This window comes from Saccopteryx bilineata, chromosome 3 (assembly GCF_036850765.1).
Source record: "Saccopteryx bilineata isolate mSacBil1 chromosome 3, mSacBil1_pri_phased_curated, whole genome shotgun sequence".
Taxonomy (NCBI): Eukaryota; Metazoa; Chordata; class Mammalia; order Chiroptera; family Emballonuridae; genus Saccopteryx; species Saccopteryx bilineata.
In genome coordinates, this window is record NC_089492.1 from 197,854,911 (window position 1) to 197,873,509 (window position 18,599).

The 18,599-nt window shown below is 37.5% G+C and overlaps 1 protein-coding gene across 1 annotated transcript in view; it reads left to right on the plus strand.

Annotated features, from left to right (window-relative positions):
* The window catches only part of GMDS (GDP-mannose 4,6-dehydratase), a 797,768-nt gene that overhangs the window by 531,608 nt on the left and 247,561 nt on the right, over nt 1–18,599 (plus strand). The window lies entirely within an intron of this gene.

Consider the following 18,599-nt stretch of genomic DNA (forward strand, 5'->3'; position numbering starts at 1 on the left):
AAAACATTCTAAATAGTATAAAAATACATAGCAATTATTGGTTAGATATCTATACCAAAATATTATTTCTTATATTTGCAAGGTAATAACCAATAGCTTCATTTGAACTTTTTAATGGGAATTTAAACAAGTTTACTGAAATTTTTGTTTGACTGCCAAAGGAAGAAAATGCTGATTACACTTCGATTGTGAAACCCAATACATTTTATGTGTATGATTTTATTATCTAGGGGTTCTTTATTTTTTTTAATAATAAAGTTTATGCCTCTTCTTTCAGTATCACATAAATAACAGATAACTACCCTAAGTTCTTTTCCCCACTTGTAATTTATACTAAATTTGTTTTCACGCTTGTAAGTTTTATTTCACTAATGCTGAGTCTAAGTTATATAGCTTATAAACTATAACAACAGATTAGGAAATACACAGTTTCATTAAATAATGGTTATATTATCTGAGGGCTTCTATATTAGCACCAGACAGAAGTTTTGAGTGATCTATGTTTTATTTTTGTGCACATTACTAAAACAAATACTCAAAATTGCCGCAGAGGTTCCTACTTAGAATGAAGATTCCTAATTTGTAGCATACTATTTTATTTTCTTTAATATTTTCATTATCACAATGGGATAATGAGTTTAACATTGCCCCCAAAGCTTCCACCTGTCATAATCTTATCCCTATGAGAAACCTAACCCAAAGTACAAATTTTAAAATGATACAAAGAACTATCTTTCAGCCTGACCTGTGGTGGCGCAGTGGATAACGCATCGACCTGGAAATGCTGAGGTCGCCGGTTTGAAACCCTGGGCTTGCCTGGTCAAGGCACATATGGGAGTTGATGCTTCCAGCTCCTCCCCCCTTCTCTCTCTCTGTCTCTCTCTCCCTCTCTCTCTCCTCTTTAAAAAAAAAAAAAATGAATAAAGAAAAAAAAAAAAGATTTAAAAAAAAAAAAAAAGCTGAAGCAATTTATTAAAAAAAAAAAAAAGCCTGACCAGGTGGTGGTGCAGTGGATAGAGCGTCAGACTGGGATGCGGAAGGACCCAGGTTCGAGACCCCGAGGTCGCCAGCTTGAGCGCGGGCTCATCTGGCTTGAGCAAAGAGCTCACCAGCTTGGACCCAAGGTCGCTGGCTCCAGCAGGGGGTTACTCGGTCTGCTGAAGGCCACGGTCAAGGCACATGTGAGAAAGCAATCAATGAACAACTAAGAAGTCGCAACGCAACGAGAAACTGATGGTTGATGCTTCTCATCTCTCTCCGTTCCTGTCTGTCTGTCCCTGTCTATCTCTGCCTCTGTTAAAAAAAAAAAAAAAAAAAAAAAAAAAAGAACTATCTTTCAAGGGGCAGACCTCTTTCATAAAACCTTACTGGCCTGACCTGTGGTGGCGCAGTGGATAAAGCGTCAACCTGGAACACTGAGGTCGCTGGTTTGAAACCCTGGGCTTGCCTGGTAAAGGCACATATGGGAGTTGATGCTTCCTGCTCTTCCCTCCTCTCTCTCTCATCTCTAAAATGAATAAATAAAGTCTTAAAAAATGTTTTTTAAAAAAACCTTACTGATGTGTTAAGTTACAGTCAGTACTTTTCACAAGAAATAATGAAATTCATTGAATATCTACCTTGAATTATTAGAATAAGTACCTACTGAATGCAAGGTACCACAGTACAGCCTTACCTGCATTAACTTTTTATCTCTTTTGGTGACCCAGTAAGATGAGTGGTGTTCTCCCTAGTTTGAGGCAGAGAGGGTGACATAACTTACCCATGTGTGGTAAATAATGGATCAGGGATTTAAACCCAGGCTTCCCACCTAAGTCCAAAATGCACTTATTTTAATGACCTGATCTACAATATGCATTACATACATGATATAAATGTGTGTATATGCATATATGTGTGTGTGTGTGTGTGCTGTACTAGTTTCCCACCACCACCAGCCCAGAGAAACCTAACTTTCAGTCATTACAACAATCTGTCCTTGATCATCTAATTTTTAAAATTCATTAGCTATGCCTTCTCTTGGCTAATACATATTAATTTACCCAGTTATGTTTCCCAGAAATGTAATAGAACCAGGAAATACATTTATTTTTGAAAATATCAGTATCTATTATTATAGTTATACCAAAAGCATGTATTGATGTATCACTGTGCACTCAGATAATGGATTTATGTTCTCTAATCTTCTATGGTTTCTGTGGTATTCTGATGGGCTAATGATTATGATGGATTTTTTTTTTTTTTTTGCATTTTTCTGAAGCTGGAAACAAGGAGAGACAGTCAGACAGACTCCCGCATGCGCCCGACCAGGATCCACCTGGCATGCCCACCATGGGGTGATGCTCTGCCCATCCTGGGCGTCGCCATATTGCGACCAGAGCCACTCTAGCGCCTGAGGCAGAGGCCACAGAGCCATCCCCAGCACCTGGGCCATCTTTGCTCCAATGGAGCCTTGGCTGCGGGAGGGGAAGAGAGAGACAGAGAGGAAGGAGAGGGGGAGGGGTGGAGAAGCAAATGGGTGCTTCTCCTGTGTGCCCTGGCCGGGAATCGAACCCGGGTCCTCCGCACGCTAGGCCGATGCTCTACCGCTGAGCCAACCGGCCAGGGCTATGATGGATATTTTTAAGACTAATTCTTATTTTAGAAAAGTAATTAGTGGATTTACCTTTTTTCCCTTTTATTAGATTTTTAAAGTATTATATCTTTCCTTTGCACTTCTTGAAAGAAAGAGAAAGGAAGAGAAACCCCATCATTTTATTATAACCTCCTTCAGGATTTAGGGCATACGTTGCCTTTCCTCCTGTTAACCAGGCATTTACCTCCCTTCCAAGGTGTAGCTCCTTTCATGTGGAGAGTCAGGGTGAATGGCATCAGGTTGTAAGCTCCCCGGAAAACAACACGGTCTCCTGACCTAGGTCCATCAGGAGCTGTTGGCCCTCACAAGGACAGAAGCAATTAAATAGTTTGTTCTGCTACGAAGTAAATGACCTACTCAGAACTTGTTTGTATTTTTATATGTTTTTACTGTTAATGTTTTCAGTGACCTATGTTATAAAGTAAACCATAACTACTTCTGTAAGCATGTTACAGTAGTAAAGCAAAACTGTATATCCCTAGATATTTATATCACTTCACTCAAAGCCTTGGAATGAAACTTAAAAAAAAAAGATTTCTTCCCAAACATTTCAGTTAGAAACCTAATTTCAGATCCTTGGCAGTCTTATGTATAGGCTTTTTTGCATGATTGTTGAATAACATGTTATTATACGTGAGGGAAGAATAGTTCTTTTGTTGGCTGCATTACATTTTGTGGTGAAATTGGAGAAAACAAATCATTAAGGAAGTCTATTTTGGTTCAAGACATTACACACTTATGACGAGTCTGTTTTTTAACCTTGCCAAGTTAAAAGAAAATGCAGACCTATTTGTATTGAAACAGGAAGGCATGTTCTAGATTGCAATCTATCAATAGCATCGTGTGTATGTGTGTATACATTTGTGAAGGAGAGCGATGTATTAAGTATATGTGTGTAGACACCAGATTATATATATATATATAGTCACGCTCCTATTCTTATGTATAGTCACTGCTAATTTACTAATGACTGATTTTCTAGATACTGCATTAGAAGAAAGGGGAAAAATAATGAAATGCTAAACTCTAGTAACCCCACACGGACCTGCTTTCCCCTGGTGGTTTCCAGGGACTTCCAAAACTCGATCACCACCCCTCCATTGAAACTCCCATTGAAGCAGCGTCCTGTTGTCGAAAGAGAAAAACTTTAATGACTTAAACACGTTTATGTGGATCTATTTTTTGTAGTTAGCATGAGCAAGGAAAAGAGTATGAAAAGAGAACTCAAACTTGAAACCTCTCTTGAACAACCTTACCAATTTTTTTTAATAAGTGATGTTTGAAAGCATGTGGGTTATCACAAAGGAGGAAAACAAACAAAAATTCTGACGTTTTCTCTTAGTTTTACAAGAAGTGACCTTACTCATAAAGGGGAGTGAGTGTTCCCTTTCAAGTCTGTGTTAAGATCTGTTGCCTGTGTCAGATACCTTTTCACATGTGATAAGGAAAGTTGGGACCACAAATAACCTTCATTAAGAATATAATAGGAAAAACAAAGGCACTGAATTTTTCTACCACAACTATTCTTTTCCAAATATAAAGAAGGTATTTAATGTTTATTTTATGAAAGTATCACTTATTTTTATACATGTTTGCATATGATAATTGTTGGGTTAAATGCTATTTATAGGGTGACTGATAGTCTAAATTTGCCTCATACCTAAGTGAATTGCTGAATTTAAGTCAACTAAGTACAGAACTGTTAATCCTATCATTTAATCAGAAACTGAAATGTCCAGAAACTGAAGTATTCAGACACTAAAGTATCAAAATTTTACAAAATTGTAAAATAAATACCAGTAGTTTAATTGGTTTTTTATAAAGAAGTTTCGAAACTGAATTATAAAGTCAAATTGTTCCATATTGTTAACCTTGAATATGTATACACACTTGTGATTTTTTTCATAAAAATATAAAATGCCTTCAAATTAAATCTGCTCATCTTTCACTTGTTCTTTAAAACTATAGACATTAAGTGGTTCTTTTATATTATTGAATTTTGCATTATTTAAGTCTTTATAATATCCAGTGTGTTTAAATTCCTCTTCCACCTCAGTGACATGTCCACAAACTTACAGAACACAGCTTGGGTGGTCCTCGAATGTTCCAAAGGCAGCTGCACTTTTTCCCCTCTGGGTATCCTTATCTTGGGTATTAATGTTAAAAACATTGTAAGACCTTTCGTAATGTTCCGATAGTCTTTCTGGTCCCAAAATGTACACTTTTTTTTTTTTTTAGAAAGAAAAAAGGAGCCATTCTAGTCATAGTGCTTTGAAAGTGGGATGCTTTTTTTCTTTTGTGAAACCAGTTCCTGTCTCTGCTACAGGCAGTCCTGTGAATAAGGAGAATGAAAACCTACCCAGCCTTGATGCTGCCTAAAACCTTTCTGGCAGCCAAGGCAGATTTAATCAGACTCTCATGCTAGCACTGATGTTCTGATTTGGTTTAAAATTATGCAGTCGATATTAGTTTTTCTTATCAATATTTGAGGAATCTGCTGAAATGATAATGGAAGCACAAAAAGGACAAATAGGCTTCAGGTTTCCTTTGAGGACTAAACTTCATTTTGAAGTATGGGACAATTTCATAATGCCTGATTTTCCAAATGTGCTAATATGAAATACTTACGTTTTATCATTTACACATTTTTATACATTTTTATATAAACCAAATATTAGCACTGATATTAAACAATGCATGGAATTTACTGAGGTTTTTTCTAATCTTTTAGTTTTCAATTATAAAATAATAGAATGAACAATTCTGTATTTAGTTGACTTGTACAAAGAAAATTTAAAAGGTTTTGTTTTAAATCACACTGGAGAGCATAAGTTAGTAGAGATACTCTTATTAAAGAAGTCAGTAAATTGCTTCTCTCTTAGTCTCAAGGGGGATGCTATAATCATTGGAAAGATGCTCTAATTAAAACCTCTGGACCTCTGTTTTCTCAACCATACATTATTAGCTATCTACAACTAATTACTGGCCAGCCACCTCTTTAGGGATTGTGTGATTCTTTCTGTAACCTGGGACCTCACATAAAATTTTTAGATGAAAAAGAAAGCCCATAAGAGTTCTTTCTTTTTCTCAAACCAAATGAAGTTAGAAATTATTTAGGACGAGTAGTTCCTCCTATAAAATAACTTCACATTGGTTGTTAAGCTCTGGGTATCCCCTTCTGAACTTTCATCTAAGGACATCTTTAAAATGATTAGTTCATTTATTAATAATTTATTAGTTTCTATTTTTTCCCCAGACTCTTGAAAACATTATCAGTACTTAATATCTCATTGCAGAAGCATGTATGTAGTTACTGAGAATTATCATAGGGATAAAGCAAGGAAAGCTCCAGCAGCACAGTTCTGTTCCCCATGTGCATTCTTTTTGTACTGGAGTCTAAGAACTTTACATCAAAATAGAATTGTTTGTTTGCTTGTTTGTTTTGAAAACAGATGAAGAACAGAATCTTCCCTCCCTCTTAGTAAGTCTGAGAATTTACATCGAGATCCTAGACCTGGCTGCTCACCCACATTAGTGCTGCAGGGTCCCTGTCCCCTCACCTGTAGCTTCTGTATCAGCCCACCTGGGTTTGAGGACAGGAAATCTTTAGTTAGTTGTCGTTTAATGCTCCTTACCTATCTTTCCTTCTTTATCCTCCCTTCTCCTTTGTTCTCCTCCTTGTCCTTCCCTTCACCCACTCTGTTCCTCCTCTCCTCATCTTTCCCCTCTACCTCTTCTCTTTCTTTTCCTTTGCCATTCCTTCGTTTTCTCCCCCATACCTCCCTATTGAATTTCCTGGAAGATTCTATAGCTGAGAACACTGGTTTTCTCTGTTTCTCAATTCACCACTAGCTACAAAAAGTCTAAAATCCTTCTATAAGTCCTTCTATGGCCATAATTTATTATGTCTCCCTTTTCATGTTCTTGTTATAGGATGCCCTAGGAGTCCTGAAATTCCCTTAATTTACTCTGCTTTCAGTCTTGTGTGCCTCTGCTCATCACATTCACCATGCTTGGGCAACGCCTCTCTATTCTACTGGGTCCTCAACTAAACTTTTTATATCTGTGACTTTTGCTCCAACCCACCTTTTATCCCATTCAAGTTAATTCCTTCGCCACTATCTTCCATAGCATTGTAGACAGATCTGTGCTTTAGCATTTTTCATTTCTTAGTTGTAATTCTCTTCTTTTACTTAACTAATTTCCATGACATTAAGAAGATACCATTATTTTCATATATCCAGCATGTACTGGAACATTTAGTTACTCGGTAAACATGAGTTAGATGAATAAGATAATGTCAGAGCTTCTAGTTATAAAATTATAGAAGCAAAGCATTTTAAAATTAGGTACTTGATTTTGAGTAGGTTTGTGTTATATGACCAAAGAGAATTCTCTGGACAGAATCCTTATGTTAATGGGCCAGCAGATTTATTCAAAGAATTAACAGATAGCAGAATAGGAACACAAACCTCTGTGCCAATATCCTCAAACATTGACTTCCTACTGCCCCAGACCTCAGTAGAGGATCAGCACTAGAGTATCTTTCAGTGAGGCACGGAGGCTGTGCCTGTGACTGTTCCTGTGCTTTTGTTACTGGATGCGGGTATCTTTTTCCATTCAGTCCCCAAAAGCATTATGGATATCTTTAGCTTAAAAAAATCCAGTCAGTCAAAATATTGGGAGTTACTGTACATACAAAATTTTATATGTTAAAGATGCATTGCCTGACCAGGCGGTGGCTCAGTAGATAGAGCATTGGACTGGGAAGCAGAGAACCCAGGTTCGAAACTCTGGGGTTGCTGACTTGATTGTGGGCTCAGCCAGCTTGAGTGTGGGCTCACCACATTGAGCAAGGGGTCACTGCCTTGACTGTGGGATCATAGACATGACCCCATGGTTGCTGGCTTGGGCCCAAAGGTCACTGGCTTGAAGCCCAAGGTTGCTGGCTTGAGCCCAAGTTGCTGGCTTGAGCAAGGGGTCACTCGCTCTGCTGTACCCCGGTCCAGGCACATATGAGAAAGCAATCAATGAACAACTAAGGTGTCACAATGAAGAATTGATGCTTCTCATCTCTCTCCCTTCCTGTCTGTCCCTTTATGTTTCTCCCTATGTTTCTCTCTGTCTCTCTCTCTGTCTCTGTCAAAATAACAAAAGATGCATTAAAATATAATTTAAAATAGTACTCATTTCTTTTATTTATTCAAGGTGTATTTGATCACCTATTATTTCGGAATACCACTGGGGGTTGTGAGGAACTGAGACAGGAGTAAAACTTAGCTAATAATACTCACATGATTGGTTTGTCAAATTGTCAATTTGGGGCAGTTCAAACTTAGGAAAGATCACAAGACTTTATTCTTAGATAGATTTTTTGAAACAAGGCATATTTTTCTTTGACAAAAGTGAAAGTTTTAAAATAATTATTTCTCATTTCAAACTCAATGGGACATGAGAGTTTACCCAGCAGAATAAACTGGCTTTGCAGTCAGTCCAAGTAATCAAGAAGTCAAAGGATTTAAAAATCTATCCTCTTAACATGCCACAAACTATCAGCAAGATTCTTTTCATGTTATCAGACTCTTCCTAAAACCATAACATATAATTTTACAGAATACTGGAGTTGCGGGAACCATAATGAAGGGATAAGGGACATCAAGATGTGAAAAGCAATACATCTCAGTATGTACTTTTGTGAAGTGGACACCTTCCATTTCCACAGAAGATAATTGTACATGTAAGAAGAGTATAAACAAGGCTATTCTGTTCTAGTTTTCAAAATTTGTTAATGCAAAGATAAATTTTTAGTTTCCAAGAGTATTCTGTTTAAAAGCTAAAAATGCTTGACTTTGATCATTAAATGGTATCATAATAAAATTAGCCACAGTGAATCCTATTGCAAACTGCCAATCTGATCTTGCCATTGCCCTGCTTGCTTACAAGTAATGTCCATCCTTCTCTTCAGCGGTGAAAATTCCTCATGACAACCACTTTTTGCCTTTGCTCCTGTACCTCTCCTTGTCTGTTCCCTGGACAGACCAGGCTCTTCATGCCCTTGTTTTTACCTCTTTCCATCTGCCAGAGACACTGTTCTCCATCCTTACTCTCCCAGTTACCTCGCACTTGTCCTCCCAGCACAGCTTCTCCTGAGCCTGCCTTTTCCATCTCCAGCCGAGTTAGATGCGCTTAGGCTGCACCTTCCCATATCTGGGACTTGTGTCAGCTCAAGGTGTGCAAATGAAATTGCCGATTTAACCACCTCCCTCTTCTCCCAGCTGTGAATCTGTTGGACTGTGAGTTTCTCCAGTGAACAGCCAGACTCTACCTTACTAATTCCAACACCTCAGCCCCTTGCCTAGGGGTGAGCAGACAGCAACTGCTCAGTATTATTTATTAGTTGCATAAATGGAATAACTATTAACCACATTTGAAAATTTGTATTAGTTACTAAAAAAATTACCTCCCAGGGCCCTGGCCAGGTGGCTCAGTTGGTTAGAGTATTGACCCAACATGCCAAGGTTGTAGGTTCAATCCCCAGTCAGGGCACATACAAGAATCAACCAATGAACACATAAATAAGTGGGACAACAAATCAGTGTTTCTCTCTGTCTCTGTCCCTCTTTCTCTCCTCCAAAAAATAAAATAAAAATAAAAAACACTTTAAAAAGTATAGAATCACTTTTTAAGGTTTATCACTGTGTCACGTATTAGATATTAGTGTTTACCATTTGATGCATTCAAATAAGACTGCGAATATAAAATATATTTCAAGGTGAACCTGTATTTTTTACCCTTTGTAGTGACCAGATGATGGTTCAGTTATTTTAATACATGGCTCCTAACAGCATAAGTATCCTGTGAATGGTTTTTGCATCACTTTTTTCCATTCCCCGCTTCTCCTTTTATAGTTAACTGTGATCTTTTCTTAGGGTTCAGTATTCTTTCACTAGCCCTCTTCTTTGTACTAGTTTTTTAATTTACACATTTGGTTGGCTAGTTCCTGTTACTCAGCCTACAAATCTGTCCTATGTCATCTCCTTTGAGTAATTTATAACCTCCATAAAATGCCATGTAGAAGCACTTTTTTAACATTTTTGAGTAATGGTGAGAAAGAATTGCCCTGGGAATCAAAAATCCAATGAGTCATAGATTATACTGTTATTTATGACCAGAGAGTGGTCATTGACAATATTTGGAGATTTTACAGCTATGAACCTAGGCTATTGTGCTTTAGAATGTAATTTATTAAGCAAATAAAACTCTTAACTGGTAATGGGTCCTGTAAAATCTGAGGAACCACGTGAGCTCCAGGCCAGTACAGCTGTGGAAGTTTCGTAGTAGCCACATACATCTCGGATGTCTGGACACTAATATTTTACACTTACTTCATGGTTTTATTTATTCAGTTGCCTTTATATTCTTGATTGGATTCTGACCAATCATTTAGGTTTAAGAAGTCATCAACTTTGAGTATAGAGGGAGGAGCCTAGAGAAAATAAAACGAATTTATGTTGAAAAAGCATAAATCCTTCCTTCATTAGCTATGACATTTAGTAAATTCAGGCTGTAAAGAAACACCAGATGTGTTCATGAGAAATACTAATGTAGAATCATCTTTGAAAAAGGAAAAGACAAGGACCTACAACTTGATGCACCTAAAGGAGAGGTAATACAGGTACAGAAATAGGGAAATATGTATGTATTTTTGTAATGTTCAATTCAGTGTACATCTAGCTATTCTTACCTTTTAATGTTTGGAGAAACAATAGTCTTGAAATCTTCAACAAAGTAAGTTGACGTTTTTGACCTGCTCCGTTTCCGACCTGGGCCGGTTCACCCCTCCTTAGGCAACCTGGTGGTCCCCCGCTCCCGGGAGGTCACCATATTGATGCCGAACTTAGTGCGGACACCCGATCGGCATAGCGCACTACAGCCCAGAACTCCTGGGCTCAAGCGATCCTCCCACCTCAGCCTCCCGAGTAGCTGGGACTACAGGCGCGCGCCACCACGCCCGGCAAGTTGACGTTTTTCTACATGCAGTCATGTGCTGCTTAACGATGGGGATGCAACATGAGAAAGGCACCATTGGGCAATTTCCTCACTGTGTGAACATCTGAGGGTGCATAGCACACACCGCGCTCTGTGCTACAGCCTAGTGCTCCTGGGCTACAAGTCTGTAGACCATGTTACTGGACTGAATACTATAGGCAATTGTAGCACAGTGGTAAGTATTTGTGTGTCTAAACATATTTAAACATACAAAAGGTACAGTAACAATATGATTATAAAAGATAAACTATCACCTTGTGTTGGGCACTTACCATGAAGGGAGCTTGCAGGACTGGCATTTGTTTTTTAGGAGTGAGCGGTGAGTGAATGTGAAAGCCTAGGACAATACTATACATGACTATTAGGCTTTATACACACTGTGTATTTACACCACATTAAATTTATAAAACAACATGAGATTAATTTGAGCACAGGAGAAATACTGCAATCAAGAGACATGGTTAAAAAGATGTACAGGACTGCTGCAGGCATAATGTGGCATACTGTTTTTTTCAGCAAACTTTTTTTTAATAAGTGAAAAGAGTTCCCTCTAAAATAATGATTTAAAAAAAGACTACAGTAAATACATAAACCAACAACAGAGTCATTTTTATCATTATCAAGTACTATGTACTGTTCAGAATTGTATGCGCTATACTTTTAAATGACCGGCAGCTCAGTGGGTTTGTTTATACCAGCAGTACCACACGCACATCAGTAGTGCTAATGATATCACTGGATGGTAGGAATTTTCAGCTCTATTATAATCTTACAGGACCACTGTCATATATGCGGCCCAACATTGACCAGAACATCGTTATGTGGCACATAACTGTAGCAACATCAGTTAGTACTTATTTACTGCTGCTGTTGTTGTTTAAGCTGGAAATGTACATTCTCTGGTGTGATTAATATAAAGTTATATCTGACAACATCTAGGGTTAGAGATATTCAGTTATATTCTTAACACTATGAAACACTGTGAAGAAGTTGAGTCTAAAGCCAAACTCCAAATACCAATCAACGAGAAAATTCTTAAGAATGTTTCTTCCATTTGAAAGTAAGTGCTGAATGTTATATTTATCCACTCATTCTACAAATAATTAAACCTTACAATGGTCATTGCCTCACATCTCTGCATAAAATAGTGATGGGCAAGAAAGACTACAGTGTGTATGGCAGAAGTGGCTCTAATGAAAATAAAATTAAAAGGAAATGAAATCAGCTTCGTAACCTTTGGGCTGCTCTCAAATTTAGTCCTGCTTCCTCTAGATTCTCACTGCCATTTCTCACTATCTTATAATATTCCGTTTACTTTTCTGCCTCTGATTAAACTGAAATCTTCTTATCATTTATTTTATCAACTGTGTCTGCACAATTCCTAATGCGGGGTCAAATCTGAAGAACATGCTTAAATGAATGCACAAGTCACCTCCCTGCTGATTGTCTTTTATCTTACTTCTCGGGACAAATGATGGTCAGAAAATTATTGGGCCCTTGGCTTTTCTTTACTAACTTTAGGAGTTCTTTCTATAGTCTAGAAATAAAGTCCTCTGTCTGTGACATAATAATGTATTTTCTGGCACTCTGAGTTGTGTTTTCACTTTCTTAGTGATTTCTTTTGGTGAGCAGTTTTTAATCATCAAGTCCAGTTTATTGTTTCTTTTTCTTTTATAGTTACTGCTTTTTTCTGTCTTCCTTAGGAATCTTTGCTTATCTCCATGGTCATGAAGATATTCTGTTTCTTCAATAAGCTTTAAAATTTTAGCTTTCATATTTAGGTTTATGATCCACCTAAAATTAATTTTGTGTATGGTGTGAGGTTGGGGTGGAGATTTCTTCTTTTCTGTATGGATATCCAGTTACTCTAGAACTGAAAAAACAACAAAACAAAACCCTTACTAGGTGAAAGAATAAAAAAGCTTTCTTCTCCTCATTGAATTGCTTTGGTGACTTTGCTAAAAATTTGCTCTTATATCTTTGTTAAAAGTTAAAATAACTTATGAGTTTTAAAATTCATTCTTTCATTCATAAATTCTTCTGTTGAATTTTATCACTGTCAAAACACGGTTGAAAAACAAACACTGTTTCTGTTCTCGTAGGGTATACAGGCCAGGGGTCTACTTTTGGTTTAGACTGAGGAAGGAAAGGCATTGTACAGGGGAATAAAAATCAGTCATTATCAGCACAAGGTCTCTGTCTATAAATCTCACTTCCTATAATCTGTTCTTTGCGTTTTAAAAATAAATATATTGCTACTGATAGAAAACAATTACAGTACTGAAAATTCTTTTCCAAAGCATACAAACTGCCTTTACCCTACCCTCAACCAGTATTGAGACTCACTGGGCTAAATGAAGATCACATATCAAGATTATTTTTTTTTGATTGATTGATTTTTTAGCAAGAGAGGGACAGGGGTGAGTGAGAGGAGGGGTAAAGAAACAGGTGGTTTGCTTCTCCTGTGTGTCCTGACTGGGAATCAAACCTGGGACTTCCACACGCCCCTCTACTGCTAAGCCAACTGGCCAGGACCTGCAAATTATTTTTATATCATCATTTTATACCATCATGACTGAATATGTCAGTAATTAACAAGGCCTGAGGGGCTGAACAACCAGATTGCTTTGTTCTAAGCCTGAAGCTACATGGAGAATAAATAGTAGCACTCTAAGGGAGAACTATTAGCTTAAAGAAAAGGCTGCGCTTCAATGTAGGTATCAATGTGTGAAAATATCAACAGCCTCTTTCCTGTTCTGAAATGTAAGGACCCTAAACTTCTTACCCAGGCAAATTCAAATTTTGTATATGTCACTGACAAACACTAATGGCTGTAATAACCTAAAGGCTTTAGTATCAAAAAATAAAATGGATAGAGTAGGGAATAGTGTTTCCAGAGCCCTAATTTGTTAAATTTCAAATGGAACTACCAAACTTATGTCTTGGTTAAGATGGTGTGTGCATTCCCAGTTTCTTTTGACAATGGATGGAGAGCCTATGCCCATATTCAGAGACTTTTTCTAGATTAATTACATTGACAATATAATCTCTAATCCAAAGGAATCTGCCTCTTGGATCTGGAAGTAAGGTCTCAATTTATAAGAACTGAGTTATAAATTTATAAGAACTTTTGGTGGTCTTTGATATTTTAAGCAAAAACTGTACTAGGACCTATTTTATTAGTGGCTCTAACTCTTCCAAGCTTCTAAAGGTGATCTCTGAATAGTTAAATACTTTTTCAAAAGTAGAGGATGAATTTGGACTTGAAGCAAAGTTAGTTATCAAGACACATTTTTGTACACAGACTCCAATTACATATATCTACATTCACATCAAGTGAAGCTGCCCAATAGATGAGCTCCCAAGTGAAAATCTAAATATTGCACACCAGAGTTGCTCAAACTATTTTTGTCTCAGAACCTCATCCCACCCCCTTTGCACTCTTAAAAATTATTAAGGATTTCAAACTACTTCTTGCTTATGTGGGTTAGATCTATCAACATTTACCATATTAGAAAACAAAACTGATATTTGATAGATACTAATTCTTTAAAAAATAACATTGTAACATAACTCATTTTTGTGGAAAAAAATTGTTATCCAAAACAAAAAACAATTAGAAGAATGACATTTTTTCACATTTTAAAACATCTTATTAATATCTGAATTCATAGAAGACATTTGGGTTCTCTAATCTGCTTCAACAGCCTTTTGCACTATATAAGTCAAGTAGTCTCTAAGAATTATACACTGGTGAAAGAATGATGGCAAAAGCATAATGTTTTTGTATTATTAGAAAAATAGTTTTTCCCTCAAGACCAACTTCAAAGGTCTCAGGGACCTCCCAAAGTCACCAGTTCACCCTTTGAGAACTGTGTCCTAGTTCTGTGAAATGCTCGTATGACAGCGTGCAAGTAGTATGAAGCCCCTTTCATACACAAGGTTTTACTTTTAATAATACATGCTCCCCACTTAGACAACAGTGTATCTTGCAATATTCAGGGTCATGTAGAATACAACAGGAAAAATAAAGTGTACACTTCAGACCACTTTTTATATCAGCTCTTAATAAAATCAAACAGCTTAACTTTGAACCATCTCAAGGAGCTAAACTGCTGATTTACATTATGAAAATCTAAACATATAAAGGGAGAGCTGTAAGTTCTGTGTGACAGAGGAGAGTTCATCATTTCCAAAACTGGAATGAAACAGGGAGGAAGGTTGACACCATATTGTAGACAGTAAGATGCCCATTTTAATTTCTTTTTGAAATAGAAAGCACTCAACTTCTTTAGAAAGTTGGGTACAGGAAGCTTGTAGGCCACTGTTTTCTCAAACAAAACTTTAATTTTATTGAAGCACTTGGAAAAATACTGCATTAAGATAATTCTATGCCTTATAGTTTGGCAGAGATTACTTTAGCCCAGAAAATATTAAGAGCAACATATTTTAGCTTTCAGTGGATACGAGCATATGATGTTAAGAGTTTTAGAAAACCACAAAATAAAATAAATACATTTCTTCTATGTTAAAAAAAAAAGTCTATTGACAAGGATTCAAAGTGAATTTCTAGTAGGTTTTCAGGATGTTCTGTTTACTGGCTTTTTTTCTATAGATTTCATTTTCTATAATTTCAAATAGAATTGTATACAATTCATGATAAATAAGAGATAAATGTGTGTTCTGGTAGCAGGGAAACTGGTCAGTGAGGACAGTCATCCAAGAGGACCAACTGACATGAAGGTCTGATTCATTGGCAAAAGTCATGAAGCAGCATTTCTCACATAAAGTCCCAGAAGTAACAGAGAGATCAGCAGAGTGGCAGTAGGTGACAGAGGGCACAATTTCTGGTGGTGGGATGACCAGCCTCAGAAATGGCTAAGGTGGTTCTGGTGCAGCAGGCCAGAGGCCCTCAGCAGGCTCCGTCGACTGAAGCCCCGTGGCCTTGCTGTGTCGTGATTTCAGAATGAAGGTTGTGGGGTTAGAGAAAGGTTTGTATTCGATGGAACCAAGTTAGTATGGGAAAGCAAAGCCTCCAAGGAAGCCAGCTTGTACTGGCAAGCTGAATAAAAGGTTCTTATCGTTCCTGCTTCTATAGAGGAAATGATTTTACTAATCAAACTACCATAAAACATTTAAAGAATGAAAACAACAAAGGAAATGACTGACAAAGTTCTGTCTCAGACTTTCTTGTCATCTGTTTTGTTCTAATGAACGGTGGAGTTACACCTTTCCTTTTATTGAAACCCCTAGGAATGTAACCATTCTTCAAAATATGTGCTAAAAATCAGACACTGAATTACACCTGTGAGCTAAAAGCAGCAAAAATAATATACTGACCTTATTCACCCCTTCAATTGCAACAGACTCTTTCTCTGTCTGTACCTTGAGTGTGGAGAGTTGGGTGTTTTAATTCTGAACCTCTCCGCTCTCTCTACCTCATTTCCCCTCAGTGTAACCAAATACTTTTCTGCAACTGGAGGCCTAAACAATCTTGTTAACTTAAAAGTTTTCCTTCAGATTTATTGACCCAGAGGAGTTAAACAGGGTAAGTGTTGATCAACACCTCTCATGTATTTCTTTAATTACTGTGCTGGACTCTCTGGGGCCTCATAAAAGTTTGCAATGTAAGAAATAAGTGACTATTTTATCTCTCTCTCTCAACCTACCTACATACATATATATTTAGAGGGACAGGGAATTTGGGGTTTTCTTAGGGAAGTCTCTGCCTTTAGCCATAACTGTAGTCGTAGCCTTGATAATGCTGTGGATGAACAGTCAGGTCTCCAAAGCAGCTTGCTGAACAAGATTAAACTGTAATTAAACTGCTCTATGAGTGAGGAGGGACAGAAAAAAAGGGGAAAAAATTGTGGTTTTTATAAAGCAGAAAAGAAATACATTGACTGGTGTTTACAGCCCAGAGACTTTTTTTTTTTGCCTTCTCAACCACAAAACAGTCTTATTTTTAGCCAGCCAAGGTTTTGCAAGTACGCCGTATCAATCCCACAGTTCTGTTCTTTGAAATAATTGCACCAGGCTGGTCCCAAATCAGCAGTAACTAAACTGAAAAGCAGGAGGGAAACATTTCTCAAACATATAGTGCTGATGAAATTTGCCATAACACTATGAATTATGTTGGCCCCTGCCTGTATGAAATTCCATGTAATGGGAGAAAAGAATTTAACTAGATCTTAATTGAACATACAGCTACATAATATCCTTTTGTTTAGGCTCAAAAATGGATTTTTTTAAACCTCCTTATCAGTGCAGCTATTAAATATTGTGGCTCAGCAGCTATCAGTCTCCGATCAGCACAGTTAGTGCATTTTACCTTCCAAGGAAGTGCACTTTGAGCCAGCTGGAGCACGAGAAATGTAGGAGCTGGAGAAAGACGTAATTGAAACAGGCGACTGCTTCAGTACAGACAGGAAATAAAAAGAAGACTGGCCCTCCAACGGATTAAATTAGATGTTTCGAATTCAGACAGTATCAGGAAAAAGAAGACTTATGTTGGGGAGGGGGGAAAGGTAACAGTAAGTTCATTCAGCTGAGCACCCCCCTTCTCCCCTCATAACACATGTTTTTGCTGGAATCTCACCATGCTGCCTGTAGGGTAGAATCGCCCAGGCCTCTCTCCTGGCCAAACAACAGAGTAGCAGGTCTCTGTGTTAATGTCACACTATCCTTTCTCTCCTGCCTGCCCTCTTCCTTTCAGAGTCCTTTGGTATTCTATTTCCATAAATTAGGCATGAAATTGCGTTGGGCTGAGGATACATGATTTCAGCTGCTTTATAGTTGGAAAGGAAAATCTTTAGACCTAAAAGCAAAAACATTTTTTTTAAATATACTTCCTGTCTATTAGTTTGAGATAACCTACCTATGATAGATATACTTGCTTTGTAGAAATTTTCTTTTTTAAATCTCCCAGGATTCTGTCTTGTCCTCAGTTTAAGTCATTTATTGAGTACCAACTGTATCCAAGGTCCTGGGCAGACTGGTATTTCTGATGTGTATACATTTACTAACATATGTACAATTCAGATTCTCAAATGAAAACCTGTGTCTTTGTTAAAACATTTTAGGAAGTAGATTTTATTTTGTGTTGGAATCAACTGAAATTGCCACAGCATTTTTTTCCCTTATGTGATTCTACATCTCAGTTTTTCTATCTGAGCACATATGAGCCTTTGTTTAACATAGTTTGTTTACACAGCCAAATCCAAAACTTGTTGTTAGCAATGTCTAAGATGTTGCTCTTTAAGGTAAGCGCTATTTCAGTAGTGTAGTATCCAATGTCATTTATATATGGGGAAGGAGGACCATTAGATAAGGTGTTTTCTCTGAGACACATAACACACACACAGAAAAACTCAAGCTAAAAATACCATAGTTCTCCATTGTCCCCGCTTGACAACTTATCAAGTTGAACAGTACTGGTGGATAGAATCCCAATATTAAAGTTGCCTTTGTTTTTCCCACTCTGTGGCTCTCTGTGCTTGTAAACCGAAGTCTCAGAGAACTGTGGGTTTGCCCACCTGAGCCAGGCCACTGTTGGTCAGGTGTGCTCACCATTAAGCCCTGGGAAAATTCCCATGCAAACATGTGCTTTGTCTGCCCTGTTTCTCCAGCAGGAGTGAGGTAGGGTAAGGAATGCACCGCGTGAGTGGGTTTTGCATGGAAAATGTTGTGGGTTGCTTCCCATCCAGTTGGACAGCTTTATGCAGCTATAAACCTTTACTGCTGTATTAAGGTTCTATTCAAAGGGTATGAATCTCTGATATTCATGGTCCAACAAAACTGTTACTAATTACTTATCTACTGACTAGCTACCAGGTTTGGCAACTTCAACAATAATCTATGTACTTAGTATTCTTCAACAAGGGACTATTCTCATTCATATAAATAGCATGGTTTT